The sequence below is a fragment of the Strigops habroptila genome, chromosome 10 (assembly GCF_004027225.2).
Source record: "Strigops habroptila isolate Jane chromosome 10, bStrHab1.2.pri, whole genome shotgun sequence".
NCBI classification, from domain to species: Eukaryota; Metazoa; Chordata; class Aves; order Psittaciformes; family Psittacidae; genus Strigops; species Strigops habroptila.
Window position 1 is genome coordinate 41,591,583 of NC_046359.1, and position 15,664 is coordinate 41,607,246.

A 15,664-nucleotide genomic window follows, 5' to 3' on the forward strand; every position below is an offset into this window, starting at 1 on the left:
GGGCGGGAGGCGGCCCCGGGGAGGCGGGAGCTCCGCGGGCGGCCCTCGTTGCTGGGAAGCTGTTGTGGTGCGTGTGCACCCTATATATGTGTATATGTGTGTATGTGTGTGTATATATATATACACACACACACACAGAGCCTTGTACGTGTGTGTATATTTACTTATTTATTCTATGTCATAGAATCCCAGAATGGTTTGAGTTGGAAGGGATCTCAAAGCTCATCCAGCTCCAACCCCCTGCCACGGGCAGGGACACCTTCCACTAGAGCAGGTTGGTCCAAATCCCTGTGTCCAACCTGGCCTTGAACACTGCCAGGGATGGGGCAGCCACAGCTTCTCTGGGCACCCTGTGCCAGCGCCTCAGCACCCTCACAGGGAAGAGCTTCTGCCTCAGAGCTCATCTCAATCTCCCCTCTGGCAGGTTAAAGCCATTCCCCCTTGTCCTGTCCCTACAGGCCCTTGTCCAAAGCCCCTCTCCAGGTTTCCTGGAGCCCCTTTAGGCACTGGAGCTGCTCTAAGGTCTCCCCTTCAGGAGCCTTCTCTTCTCCAGGCTGCCCCAGCCCAGCTCTCTCAGCCTGGCTCCAGAGCAGAGCTGCTCCAGCCCTCGCAGCAGCTCCGTGGCCTCCTCTGGCCTCGCTCCAACAGCTCCACATCCCTCCTGTGCTGTTGCCCCAGAGCCGGACCAGGACTGCAGCGGGGGGTCTCACCAGAGCACAGTAGAGGGGGAGAATCAACTTCGACCTGCTGCTCACACTCCTGTTGATGCAGCCCAGCACATGGGTGGATTCTGGGCTCAAGCGCACACTGCTGGGACGTGTTGAGCTTCTCCTCAACCAACACCCCCAAGTCTTCCTCCTCAGGGCTGCTCTCAATCCATTTGCTGCCCAGCCTATGTTTGTGCTTGGGATTATTATATATATAAAAGCCTTACAGTCTTTTAAACCTATAAAGGCTGCCCATGTGGGTGACTGAGAGCCATCCTGTGATGGGAATGATGTATCTAATCCTGTGATGGGAATGATGTATCTAATCCCCAGGACATCCCCAAGGAGGAGCAGCATAACCACAGCCCTGCGATGGCTGTCTTGGCCGGTGCGTGCTGGCAGGCCAGGCTGGGCAGTGCAGGACAGGCCCGCTCTTGGTCCCTTGTCCCTTGCCGGCCTCCCCTGACACTGCCAGCACGTTCGTTGAACATCACTGGCCTTCCCCTGTGATAAGATTTGTCTCTTCATGGTGGCAGTGTAGGTACTTGACATACACTGTGAAGTGGTACAAGATGAATGGGCAGAGATGGAGGCTGGAATCACAGCGGAGGGTGTCCAGGATCGGTGTATTGTGAGAACGTCTGCATCCACCCCTGCCCTTCATTGCCTCCAGAGCCGCGGGCAAAACATTCCTTGTTTCCACTCAACCTCTGGAATCTGATTTGACACATACCCCAGAAAACCATCCACTTAGCTTATGTGCGGAGGTGGTTTGATATCACTTCAGTAAGCAATCTTCCCTCAAACCCTGCTCGGGACATGTCTGCACATGGAGAGCAATGCCTGGCAGCCCCTGTCACGGTTTGTAATTGCTGTAGATGCTGTACCCTATTAAAAAGACAGATTGTTCTCCAAAGAGCATTAGGAAAGTACAGAAATGTTTAAGTTTGTTAACAACCTTAACATTTTACTGGCTTCTAGGGGAAATTGTTTGGTGTGTGTTCAGCAAGTAACACACCGCACATTGTTCATGGGTATGTCAGAGCCTAATCAGGACTGAGTCTGTATGGTTGATGCGCTTAGCCACCAGCCTTAAGTTCCCTCACTAATTATGAGTGGGTATTTTGCTCAAGATCAGGTGGCCCATGTAAGCCACAATTCCTGATCTTATTTACAACATGAAAAATAATATGAACACATGCTTCAAAATACTGATTTGGCTCTGTTTGCTTTCCCTGAGCACTTTGCTGAGCTACAGTAGTGGTGAGCGCAGGCACTGTGGAGTTTTAGCGACTACTGGAAGTGAATCCTGAATTTGAAGATCATGAGTGTGTGCTAGAAACCTGCTTTTAAACATAAAGTTACTTATATCAGATTCAGAGAGAGAGGGGCGGCCATGAGGGCATATCGTGAGGGGAGGTGAGGGGTGCCTGTGAGTGGACATCATGAGGGGAGATGAGAGGTAGCCGTGAGGGGAGATCCTCAGGGGAGATGGCCTCAGGGCAGCCGTGAAGGCTAGGACCAATTGAGAGGGGAGATCACAAGGGGAGATGAGGGGTGGCTGTGAGTGGAGATTGTGAGGGGCAGCCATGAGGGGAGATCAGTTTGCCCTCAGTGCCATGGGTTAGTGGTGGCCTTGGCAGTGCTGGGGAATGGTTGGACTTGGTGAGCTTAAAGATCTTTTCCAACCCAGTTGATTCTATGATTCAGGCCCTTCTTGCCTCTTTCATTCATACCATGAAAAAGCCTGATTTATTTTTAGTTTTCCTGCGTAAGATCAGATGCTGGGTAAATTCCTCTGAATTCTTCCGCCTGAAGAAGTTCAGTTGCTATGTGCTGTAGCAATGAAGCCTACTTTAAAACAGGACTTCATGAGGAGAAAGTATAGTGGGAACTGAAACAAACATCAAAGCAGCAGAATAGCCGGCTTTCCCTTCAGGAATGTGTGTCTGTGTACACATTGCTAGAAATACACCGAAAACACATCTGAGGCAACGTCTGTGAAAGTATCGCCAGCAGTGCCTGTTCATGGTCACTGGGACCCAGCCATCCATGCTGCTGAACTGCTACAGCAATCCCTGGCACAGGTTGTGGGTTGGCCTTGGGGCCAGGGGAAGGACCATGGCACTTCGGTTGGGTCATCTGGATGTAGCATTAGTGTCCTGAACAACTCTTGTTCTTTTGGAAGAAGGTGTAAACATTAATCCACGGCTCATTTCATTTAACATTCTTTCCCATTTAATTCTGGATGACCTCAAAGTCCATCCGGAGATTACATTTACTCCTTAAAGACAGAGGAAAACAGGCTTTGCTCTTCTCTCATTCTTCCTTTCCCTACTGTTACACCCTTGGCTCCATACAGCAGCAGAGCTGCTGCCAGCTAATACCCTTAGTGAAAGGTTCAAATTCAGCCTGCCCTAGAATGGGCAGCACACCTTGGGTTTCACTGCCACAGTGCCCACAGAGCATCATCTCCTCTATCCGCCTGACGGTTCAGCACACAGACTGTCATCTGCTTCCTGCACAGGGATCCCACGTGGAGGGAATAACTAGACATCAGGGAGCTGTAGAGACAAAGAGGCTAAGCCTGGCGGTGGAAGGAGCACCTGGATGAAAGCTACCTCCCCGTAAGGAGAGAAGGCTTTTTCCACAATGAAGTTTATTTACAACAGATCAACACAAAGCCAAATCCACCTTTGCTACAGCTGCACTGATCTTGGTGAAATAAAACCAGGTTAATTTAGATGAGGTATGGTCAACACAATTCCATCTTTGGGGAGATTTCTCTCCAGAAGTAGCTTCCTAAACAAGATAAAGGAAAAGGCAAACCAAATTGACAGCATCAAGGCAAAGCTTTGATACTTATCTCCTGGATTTTTACTTTTTCATAGGCTTCACAACCATTACTTCTGATTTACTCCCATTTGTATGAGAAACAGGGCCAAGGACGTAGTTGCCCAGCATGAGAAAGTTATGCCATGAGAAACATCCATTGCAGGAGTCCACTTAAAACATGTGTCCTTGGATCCCTCACATTTCATGGACAATTTATTAGCTAAAACCAGAACACTGATGTCAAGGTTTACAGCACAAGCTTAAAACTGATGCTATCGTTTTTTAGTCTACCCTCTAACTGAAAATTTAGGCTGTCCTGAATATTCCTGTTAATGATAGAGCCAGAAATTGCTCATGTCTACCTAAATGTTAACAAAGTTGTTTTCCTGAATGCTGTGAAAAAGCTAAAATATGCCTTATGTATCAGGAGTCACTAGGAAGCAGCTGATACTAATTTACTCCACAGCAATTATTTTCTTGTGCCCAAATTCCAGAAGTCAGGCAGAAGCCAAGCACTCAAAATTTCAGGCTGGAGAATGTTAAAAAGCAATTAGAAATGCAGTATCCTTATTTGTACTGGTGTTACTGTTCCTCCCCCAGCGTATGTTCCAGTGATTAAACACTAGTTTATAATGCATTTCACTGTTGGCTGTGATTTTCAATGCACAAGTTGATGTCTGGATGCAGTGAAAACCTACATGGCAGGAGTGCACCCGGTACTTAATCCTCCACAAATGTTTAAATAAGAAAACTACAGCAACTCAAGAAAGGGGTTTCAGAACAAAAGATCTGAAGTTCCAACTGAGCTAAAAATGACGAATTTTAGCAGGATATTAAACAAACCTCAATAAGCTGGACTTGAAAGAAAGTCGTTGGAGTGTCACATGTTTAAATTTCTTGATTGAAAGCTATTAGAGAATGCAGGGGAACACGTAAACATCCTCTTCCTCCTATGCAATCCTCATTCCAGCAACATTTGCCCATTCTCCCACAAGATAAAGCCATAATCCCAATTGGAAAATGAGTGCTTGCAACACAGGGCTCTTACTTTGTCTCTCCAGTTTATGTGGCCACCTCCGGTTTGGAATATGACTGCCCGCAGTAGGCACGTTTGCCAATGTACTGTCAGAAATATAGAAGTATTCTGTTAAGTATCAGAGAAAAGTTCTGAATTTTAAACTACGGGTAATGAACTCCCGTACTGCAAACAACAGAAACTTGTGTTTCTGGGTGCCTCAATCCATATGAAAGAGGCAGAAATCTACATCTGGTACTTCTGTTGGGCTGCCATCTGGTTTTCCTTTTGTAGTTGGCTATCAGTGTAATGTACGTGATGGAATTTTACCCCTGAGGTTCTTACCAAAGCAAACAGGGTAAAAAACCTACGTACACAAAATAAATTTTCTGTACCAAAAAAAAAAATCATGTGAACAAATGCAGTAGGTAAAATGTATTGAGTTCTTATTTGCCAAGATTAACAGGCTCCTCGTATATTACAAAAAAATGTAACTTCCATCTGAATCCTTTACAGACAGTAAGAAAAATGTATATGCCTACATAAAGGAAGAAAAAGCATGATCTGCAGAAGGGTTGTCTTGGATGAACGTTCTCGTTTTTGACAAGCACTCATTCACTCAAAGGTTGGTTAACTTTGGGGAAAAGCTTTGAGGCATTTTTGCTGTTACTCCCAGACTCCTGATACACCTTTCACTGCAGCAATGTGCTGACAGACAATCCTGATCTTCTTGGGTTCATTTCTTTCCTAAAAGATAATCAACAAAGCTCTTTTGTGAGAGAGATCAAGTGACACCAACCCGAGCCATCAAAGGATGGTGGGACAGAAGTGATCAGCCAGCTGCATCTGAGCAGGTTGGCTCCATTCATCTCTAGCCCAAGGAACTGCTAGGCTGAACTTCAACCCATCCTAAATAGCATGTTGGGGAGATATTGCAGGTTTCCACTAACACAGCCCATTTATCAACTCAGCATCTAAGAATTCCAGAGCCCAGAGGAGGCCACGAGGATGATCAGGGGCTGCAGCACCTCCTGTATGGAGACAGGCTGAGAACATTGGGGCTGTTCAGCCTGGAGAAGAGAAGCTGTGTGGAGACCTCAGAGCAGCTTCCAGTGTCTGAAGGGGGCTACAAGGATGCTGGAGAGGGACTCTTCATCAGGGACTGGAGCGACAGGACAAGGGGTGATGGGTTCAAACTGAAACAGGGGAAGTTCAGGTTAGATCTAAGGCAGAAGCTCTTCCCTGTGAGGGTGCTGAGGCGCTGGCACAGGGTGCCCAGAGAAGCTGTGGCTGCCCCGTCCCTGGCAGTGTTCAAGGCCAGGTTGGACAGAGCCTTGGGTGACATGGTCTAGTGTGAGGTGTCCCTGCCCATGGCAGGGGGTTGGAACTGGATGATCTTAAGGTCCTTTCCAACCCAAACCATTCTGTGATTCTATGATTCTATAATTCAGTAACATGAGACGAATTGCTCCCTAACAGTTTTCTCTACTGGCTGCAGTGGGATCCCAAGTGACTAACCCAGATGCAGTCTTCTGTGGATGCAGAACATCCACTGAGAGCTCCCTCTCTCTGCCCCATCTGTGTAGGAATCTACAGCAGTGTTGAAGCAATTAGCTGGTGAAACCAGCATTCAGAGCAACAAGGATCCTCTCCACTTCTAGGAGGCCTCAGATAAATTAAGAGTTACAGCAATTTAAAAGCACTATACTCATGAAAAACACCATAACGTAACTTAAATTTTCCAACTGTCTTTTACTACCTGATTCATTGCAACTTACCTGTCTGGTCCATGCAAGCACATCCTTTGAAAATTAAATGGAAGACACATGTGAATTTGGAGCCATTAACAGCCTACTACAGAAATGTGCTTGTATTTTAGAGACAGGTTGTTCACACCCAAGCTTGAGAATCGTTGCTACTTTTACTGTTGAGGAAACCCAAATATTTAGTAACAGCTTGACGTTCCCAATTTCTCTCTGAAGAGGTTATCAGCAGGAAGAGACCCATGTTCTTTGAAAGTCTACATCCATACAATGGGGGAGATGCTGGCTGACCTCAGCTCAACTGAAAACCAGCAGGAATTTTTTTGTTTAGACTGAGTAACAACAAAAGATGCCTGCCCAAGACCCTGACTGCAACAGTACCTTATGGAAAATGCCTTAACATTCCAGCAGCATTAATCATTTTAACAGGAAGTCAGCCAGACACCAAGAGGGACCCTCCTTGTTGGAGCTCCTGTGTTGGGAAAGCACTCCAAGCGTTCTCCAAAACCCCTTTTGAGCAGTAGTCTTTTGCAGCACTCCAAGCAAGATATAAACTATTCCAGATGAGCTGCAAAACCCAGAATCTCTCACAGGAAATCCCTTCCCTTTTATTATCAGGGGGGACAAAGCTAGTGCCCCTATCAGCCGTGCCATTGCTGCGACAGCCAGTGGCCAGCGGGCAGCTCCTCGGCTCGGACAACCCCAGAGCATCTAGAGCTTTTTGCATGAGTGACACTACTTCATCCAGATGTTTAGAGAGCAGGGGAGAGCCTGGCCTTCTGCTTCCACCTCCTGCCTGCACACTGACCCTCTCAACACTATGCCCAGCTTATGACAGCACTGCTGGGATCAGAGGGCACTCAGCACCTCCGGCACTCATCCAGCACCTGACAGCCCTGAGGTGTCCACGAATACATTCATCAGTGTGTTTTAGTGGAGCATCAGTCATATAATGTCAGCCCAATAGCTGAAGTGTTGACTTAAAAATTGTTTCTCTCTCTTGTGAGATCCCTGAGGCTCTTACATATATAATCATAGAATCATTTAGGTTGGAAAAGACCTTTAAGATCATTGAGTCCAAACATTAACCTAACACTGCCAAGTCCACCACTAAACCATGTCCCTAAGTGCCACATCTATGCATCTTTTAAATACCTCCAGGCACGGTGGCTCGACCACTTCCCTGGGCAGCCTGTTCCAGTGCCTGACAACCCTTTCAGTGAAGGAATTTTTTCCCATATCCAGTCTAAACATCCCCTGGCACAACTTGAGGCTGTTTACTCTTGTCCTGTCACTTGTTACTTAGGAAAAGAGACTGACACCCACCTATCTATATGTATATGGTTTTGTTTTTGTTTTAAGAATAAGAAGACCGAAACAGTGAAAGAGAACACATGTAAATGTTACATAGCACTAAGGCTCTTAAAGTGCATGAACTTTAGAGAGAATATAGGAAAAGGATTTTAAAGGACCATAAATGTAGGAACTAATCCACATGGTTTTGATGATATCTCTTTGTGTGGAGCAAAGGAAGGGGAATCAGTCTCCAAGCAAATATTCCGCAGTGGAATCTGTTTAATTAACTTCTCTCACAGGTGCAGCAAGGAAAATAAATGAGCCAGAATAGCCCATGAGAAGGTCAGCCTCACGACAGCAATCAATATAGCAACATGCAAAAGAAGTACCAGCTCTGGCAGAATGGCATTCAGGCTGTTTAAGCCTTTGGAGATAATCTTATACTTCCAATGAACTGCAAACACAGGCTGAAGAGAGTATTTATGTCCCTTAAGACCTCAGACGGTACCAACAGCTTATAGCTTTTAGAAACCTTAGGAAGGGAATGAAGAGGAAATAACTTGGGTCCTGAGAACAGTTCTGCTTTGGGTGCGTACTTCTCTCTGCTGGCTTTACAACCACCTTGGGCTCTTAGTAGCTACGCACATCACAAAAGTGATGTTGGATGCCAGAAAGCAGACTCACAAAGCTGCTGTAAAGACAGGGGTCAGTTTAACACACTGTGAAAGAACAGCACAGCCATGACCCAGCTGGCAGCTTGGAGCACCGTGATCCCAGCATCCCTACTCCCAGCTTAGGTCAATGGACAGGGAGAGCTCATTATTGCCTCCATCTACTGAGGCACATTTAGCACTCTTGGTGACCCTCCTGTCAGCTCAGCTCTTCCCAGGGTAAATGCCTGAGTGCTGGAAGCAAAAGACTTTGTGCATCCCTCAGGCCAGAGGGAGAGGATGGAGCAGCCAGAGCCCAAGGCAGGAGTAGGGCTGGGCAATGTTTGGATGGATGGTGGTGAAGGTGAAGCTTCCACCGCTCCCTGACAAGGGGTTGGCTTGGGAGAGGCTGCATTTTTGAGGGACCAAAGTTATTTACATGTTTGGGAAACTTTCTTTGATTTATAAACACCAAACCATTACACTGTGAATTTCAGACTGATCTTTCAGTTGAGAAGTGTTGAAATGTTTGGTTTTACCTGGGAAATGCTAAATATAAAAATAATCAGCCTCTCATTTCAAAATGGGCAGTTTAGTTTGAAAACAGCAGCCTGAGGGAAGCTCAGCCTCCAACTGGTTCATGAGGTCTCTTTCTCATGGTTGTTTTATTTCAAAATCCAAAACAAATCCCAGTGCCTCATTTCCACTCCAAAGGAAAACACATTTACGGGTGCACTGGCATTTTCCGTGGTGTGGAAGTCACCTCCTCAGCCAGCCAAAGCTGAGGTCCCCATCCCTGCTAGTATCACGCTTCTAGCATCTTCTTCTTCAGGCTGGGTGTGAGGAAAAATTCTTCACAATGAGGGTGGTGAAACACTGGCACAGGCTGCCCAGAGAGGTGGTGGATGCCCCATCCCTGGAGACATTCCAGGCCAGGCTGGATGTGGTTCTGGGCAGTATGATCTAGGTGAAGACATCCCTGCTTATTGCAGGGGGTTGGAACTGGATGAGCTTTGAAGATCCCTTCCGACCCAGACTGTTCTATGATTATGTGATTCTATGATTCCTTTTGCATTGATTCAGGTACCAGAAAAGAAGAAAAGGCAGTGCAATCCAATTGTAACCCTGCTGAAACCGCATCCCAGAACTCTGCGAGTTCCTTGTGATCATGCCTTGTAACGGCCAGAGGAAAAGAAAAATAACAGGCAGCTTGTACCCTCTCCACAGTGACAGCCTGTCCCCCAGCACAGTTATGGAGCAGGTCATCCGGAACACCTACCATGGGTGTAAGGAACCCAGGCAGCTGGGATCAGGCTGCAGAGTTGAGCAACACAAACACTGTGTATCAGGACTAGAAGCCTCCAAGATTATGGTCAGTATTGCAGTCACTGAAGAATGCAAGGCTTGGATTTGTTAACCCTGCTCCCCATATGGTGAAATGGCTGCTCAGATTCCCTCAGCCCACTGGTAGGTAGGCACCAAATTAACTTCTGATTACTCACCAGAGGACTAGTAATGGGCATATTTTCAATGAGCACCTGCCTGGTCCATACTGGGACTTGCAAATAAAGGAAACAGTATTTGCTGTAACTGCTCAGCTACCTCTCTTCCAGGTACTCAGCCCCTTTTTTCTGTCCCATTGTCATCTGCCATGCTTATGTTTTAAGGTATGCATAAACCTGATTGTTTTTAAATGAGTGGAAAGGATATACTTTTTTTTCCCCATTAGGTAAGTAAAATTTGAAATATACACATCTGCTTAAAAGAGTCCACAGGGAGGAAAAAACCAAACATGAAATCATCCTTTCTTACCCGAGGTCGAGAAAAGCCCTCTGTACTGGGGAATGCTGAGGCAGTAGCTGTTTTGCTCCACTTCCTTCACCATTCCCCAGTGTTACAGTACTTCCCTTAGTCTCTGTTTCACTAATTTTCCATCTGACACACTTGTTCAGGTGTACTTTGTGATTTTCTAGGTCATTACTAAGTACACCCCTGTGCTTTCCACCCAGCTGTCTTGACATTACTGAGTCTTGAGACATACATTCAAAGAAAGCAGAGCAACACTGCGCGAGTTCACTGTTTTTATCTTAAACACTTGTGTGTTTACTTTTAGGAAGCAAAACAGCCTTCCCTTAGCAATAAAGAGTAGCTGGGGAGGTGAGCAGAGTTAAATGTGGCAGTCAGCACCATAGAGAGGTAAGAGCAGGGGTCACTTGGGAAGACAGCCATGTGAGGTCCAGAGGAAGGCTCTGTACCCGCTCACTGCGAGCCACTGTCCTACAGTGATTTCCCAAACCAAACATAGACAGATGTCCCTTTCCCTGGATCCAGTTCCCGATTGTTTTTGTGGATTTAGCAACATAACACATGTCAGCAGTCATGTGTAAAGGTGATTTCAAGTCCTACTTTACACGGACTCCTGATGCTGTTTTGAACAGGCCCTTATAGCCGGAGGGCACAGAGTGAGCAAGGCCTGCTCCAACCCACCCTGGGCTGGACTGAGACCAAAAGCACGAGGCTGGGAGAAAGACTCAGCCCGTTTTCCAGCCCCACCTTTGTAATCTGCTATGCCAGTTCCAAAGGGTGGAATAGCTGGCAATGGACTATACCCAAACACCCTCTCCTGATCCCTTATGGCCAGATTACACAGACGGTGCACACCAAAGCAGTAGTGCTCCGTTAAACCTGATCTTTGATTTGCTCCAAATATTTGTTTTCCAGTGATCACTGCTGGCATGTGTTCTTTCACTTTCATTGCTATTTGCATCCATCTGAAGTTTAAGAGTCTTTCGCAAGTGTTGGATTAAATTCAACTTGTTTCTATTCTGCCAGTGCCCCCGGCACCTACACAAATACAGCTATGACCCTTCCCTGTGTATATAAACTGCATGCAGCTTATTAATAAGATAAGCTTCTTCCTCCCATCCTCCCTCCTCCATTGCAAGTTGCATATACCAAGGGCTGAAACCTGAACTTGAATCGAGTTTTTAAGAGTAACTGGACAGGAGGCACATCTGCTCCTGGGCAAATCACTAGTCAAGTTCCCTGAAGGTGAAAACAGGCCCTCTTTCCTTTTTCTCCCCTTGTTTCAGTGAGAACCTTTCCTCTGCAACGTAGCATGGGAGAGAAGATGAAGCCTTGAGAGTAATTATCACCAGTAGTCCTTTTAGGGAAGCATAACCCAGTTATCAGTGAAAGGATGGTGTGGGTACTAACAGAAAAAGTGAAGAACCATAAAATGAAGTCTCCTTTGGGAGAAAGGCTAGGGAGTCTCCCGCATCCTTAGCAGAAGCACAGCTGGAAAGGAACACTTTTCTAATTCGCGTTTGGCAAAGACTCTCCTGGATGTAAGTGCTCACAAGTATTGTTAGGTTTTTCATCTCAAGCCATTGAACACTTGGGTAAACTCAAACTTCAAAACAACCCCTAGTGTTCTTTAGAGGATGCCTGTGGAGCTGAGATGCAGGAAACAGATGTGGGGCCTAGTTAAAGCCCGAGGTATGAAGGAGACGCTGTGTGAAAAGTTTCTGGCTCACACGGGCAAGTCCAGTTGTTTTGCTGTGGCCAGCTGCAGCGCATGGATTGTCTGCTGCTCCTCACATCACTGAGTGGGAACATGAAGCCCAGCCCAGCCCACCCAAAGAGCCAGCTAAGACTTGACAAAATGGGATGAACTTCAAACTGTGGAGATCTACTGCCTTCGCTAGATGACTTCTTTTGAGAGAGTGACAGAAGCTCTTAGCAACAAAAAAACAGAGCAGAAAACAGCACCCTCCAAAAGGCAAAATAATTGGCAATACAGTAACGTGAATAATATAAAGCAAGGAAATGTGACATCAGCTATGAAAACACTCCTGGTAAAGATCTAAAGTAGCTTCTCTAGCTTCCCTACAATGTCCTCATTGCAGGAAACCAGCGTTCCAGACATCCATCAATATGCCCCCCTAGTTGGGATTTTGCCATTTTCATTTTACTCCTGCACAGATGTTTATCCAGGAAAATAGAGTTCTGGATTCTAATCACAACTCTTTTCATATCTATCCATGCAGAGGGATGTAAGCAGACAGAGTTTACAATGAGTTACACCTTAAGACAGTTTTCATATAGTCAAATCAAGCAAACTCTGGTTTTGCAGAAATAGAGCAGATTAAGCTGGCCACCAGCTTATCTTCCTTTTTCTCAAAGAGCAGGAGGTCCGATTCCACACCCTGGAATAAGCCAGCTCACGTGCTTTCTAAGAGTGCTGGCTGCTAAGCTGAGCCACAGCAAACAAAACCACACACAACTGTATGCATCTTGAAATGCAAACAGTGAAAGCAACAGTCTAGGGCAGAGGGGATCAAGCTGCTGTGTTACTAACAGCTTCTGAATAACCTCATCACTCAGCACTCTGAGAAGAAAATGAAAAGCTAGTCCAGGTGGTGAGCAGAGGAAGAAAGACCCCAGTCTTCCCCATTTGGCTGAACTGAGGGTCATCTAAGAGATGGGAAACCTCTGAGAAAGGCATCTTGGCAACTTAATAGGTCCCTGGCAGCCTGCTCCTGGGTGCAGGGGAAAGGCAGTGCCAGGGGACAGGTCTCGTTCAACCAACCTACCAGGCCAGTCCCACAAATCACTGCTTTTCCCTTGAGCCCTTCATCACTCTGGGCTATTCAAGAGCACAGGGTCACATTCGGGAGCTGCAGCAGCAAACAGCGTGCAGACACAACAACTGCCCCTGCACCCTGTCCTCAGCTTTGGTAAAACTTCACTGTGGGCTTCCAGCAATGAGACCCCCACCCAGACCTCCATGGGACAGAGGCCAGGAGATGGAGGCAAGACAGCCTCTAACAGCTGGGCTCCTGCTGAACCTTGACTCTATCTGCTGCTGGTGGCAACAGGGCCAGCACTTACCCTCCTCAAGCTATGAACACCCCAGCATTCACCATCACATGCCACAGTCTGCATCCACTGAGACAGCAGGGATGAAACAAAACCACTGCATGTAGCTGCACCTCTCCAGAGAAAGGGCAGCTGAAGGGCTCCAAGAGGAAGCTTTGATCATCCTGATACCACAGCAGCCTCCATGTGCTGGTCAAGAAACAACCTCTTTGGATAAGTGGGGTGTTCCCCCCTCCGTCAATGGATGTTGTGCTCACTGGGAGCACAGAAGGGATTCTTTTGGAGAGTGCTGACATTTGCTCATGCATATTATATACCACATTAGTCCACTGCACATGCCGTTGCCTCAACTCAGCACAGAGGTCCTATGTAGTACAGAGCTAAGTTTCCACCCCGACTTTTCCAGGCAGGAATAATGACCCCTAAAGAGAAGGGAAGTTATATAGTGATCCTTTGATTGGAGCTCCCCACATGGTGCTCCATTTAACTTCTTCCTACAGTGCTCCATTTGTTCACTTCCTCCCCCTTTGTTGTGTGTCCAGAAATGTTCTGAGCACAAAAATGCTCTGTCTATATGTTTATAGCAATAAGCCAGTGCCAATCAGGACTTCAAAGCTGCCCTCTCCAGGCAGTGCACTTCACAAAGACAGACCTTCCTGCTAGATAATCCCAAGTCCTTTCCATTTCATGAGCTCACCAGTGGCCATGTGCTGAGCAGACCTAGGAGGGAGGTCCCAAGCAGCAGGTCCAGTTCCACCCAGGAGACGTATGGACCAGCATACACACATTCCATGGAAATCAGTTAACATGGTCATACTGTCTCCTAGCCCACATCCACAACTCAGTCTTTGACAATGGTCAACAAAATTTGTCAGACAGAGCTCTTGGAGACAGAAAGTCCCCACAAGGTTTGTGAGAGTTGGTGGCCACATAGATGACACCAACCCTCTCTGTTCCTCCTTGAGGCTACCAAGAGGAGGTGCATACCCAGCTGCCAAGCCTGACACCAGCAGCTATCCCAACATGACCTACCCAGCTCCGGACTGATCTCAGCACATGCTATTTCTTGCCTAAATGGCAATCCAACAGGCACAGGGAGGCAACATGGAAGAGAGCTGGGGAGTTACAGGGACACACAAGAAAGCTGAGGTACTCTGGCAGGCAAGGGGTACATGGAGGAACCGGTGGTACCATGGCATGGATCAGGGAGACACGCAGGGAGCTGGAAATGCAGCACCGGGAGCACTGGGCCACAGCGGGAGCATCACAGGACGTGGGTAGGAGACTGAGATTGCTGTGGTGAGGAGCTCAGAAATCCCTGGAGCTAAAAAGCTTTATTGGTTGCACTGCTTGCAAGAAAACTTCTATCAACACAGGACAGGTACTTTTATCTAAGCTGCAGCTGGGCACTGACAAGGAGCCAAGTGTCTGCGCTTTGGTGACAGAGCATACAGCCCTGGCACAGCCAAACTAGCGGACACAAAATCTGCCTGTTAAAGAAGTTAAACCCAGAACCCACACCCTGTCACAGAAATAGAATCACAGACTCAACCAGGTTGGAAAAGACCTTCAAGATTATCAAAAGTCCAACCATTCCCCAGCACTGCCAAGACCAACACTGAACCATGTCACTAAATACAGAATACACGTGGGAAGGAGCCAGGCACCTCACCTGGACCATGGCCGTCTGCTCCGCTTCGGATCAGAGGAACCCCAAAACACAGAGTGACGGAGTCAGGAAGCCTTTGGGGGGCAGGAGGAGGCAGGGGCACGTCAGCTGGTATCCCCCAGCAGCAACCGTGGCCCAGGCTGCAGACAGCGCAGCAGCCACAGGGACCCTGCAGCAGATGGGAAGGGACACCCATCCCTGTGCCACAGAGCAGAGCTCTGCTGCTGTTTAGCACTGCGGGCTTCGTCAACAGGAGTGAGGAGCACAAAGAGCTCTCCCACCTCTGCAGGCAGGCTCTAACAGCCCCAGCCCATGCGCTGACCCAGCCTGCCTGCAGGCAAGACCTCTGGGGCATCACGGGTTCCATCACACTGCTGCTGTCATGACTTTTCCATGTCTCACACCCCACATCCAAAACAGGGGGATGTGGCCCTGCTTCCCTCCATGTCAGTGCTGCTTTGTGGTCTTTCAGGCGGCTCTACTCACTCTCATGAGGGAAGCTGAAGGTTTGCTCAGCCACACCACGGTGCCGGTGCTCTGCTGTGGAAGGCTGGGCTCATCTGTATGCAGCCACCTCACCTCCCCTGGAAGGCAGTGTACCTTGATATATTACCTCCCCCAAGCATTGCAGCCAAAAATCCAAACATTAATCCATAATGTTGACTGTTGCTTTGGTAGGAATCAGTCTCCAAGTGCCGTTGCAGAAGTAGCTTGCTCTTCAGACCACAGCCCTTTGAAACAGGCCAGATCTTCCTGTTCTGTGCATGTGCTACTGCTCTATGCTTTTTTTCAGCTTTGCCTTTAAGCTCCTCGATGCCACCTGCACACTCGCTGTACGACAAGCACTC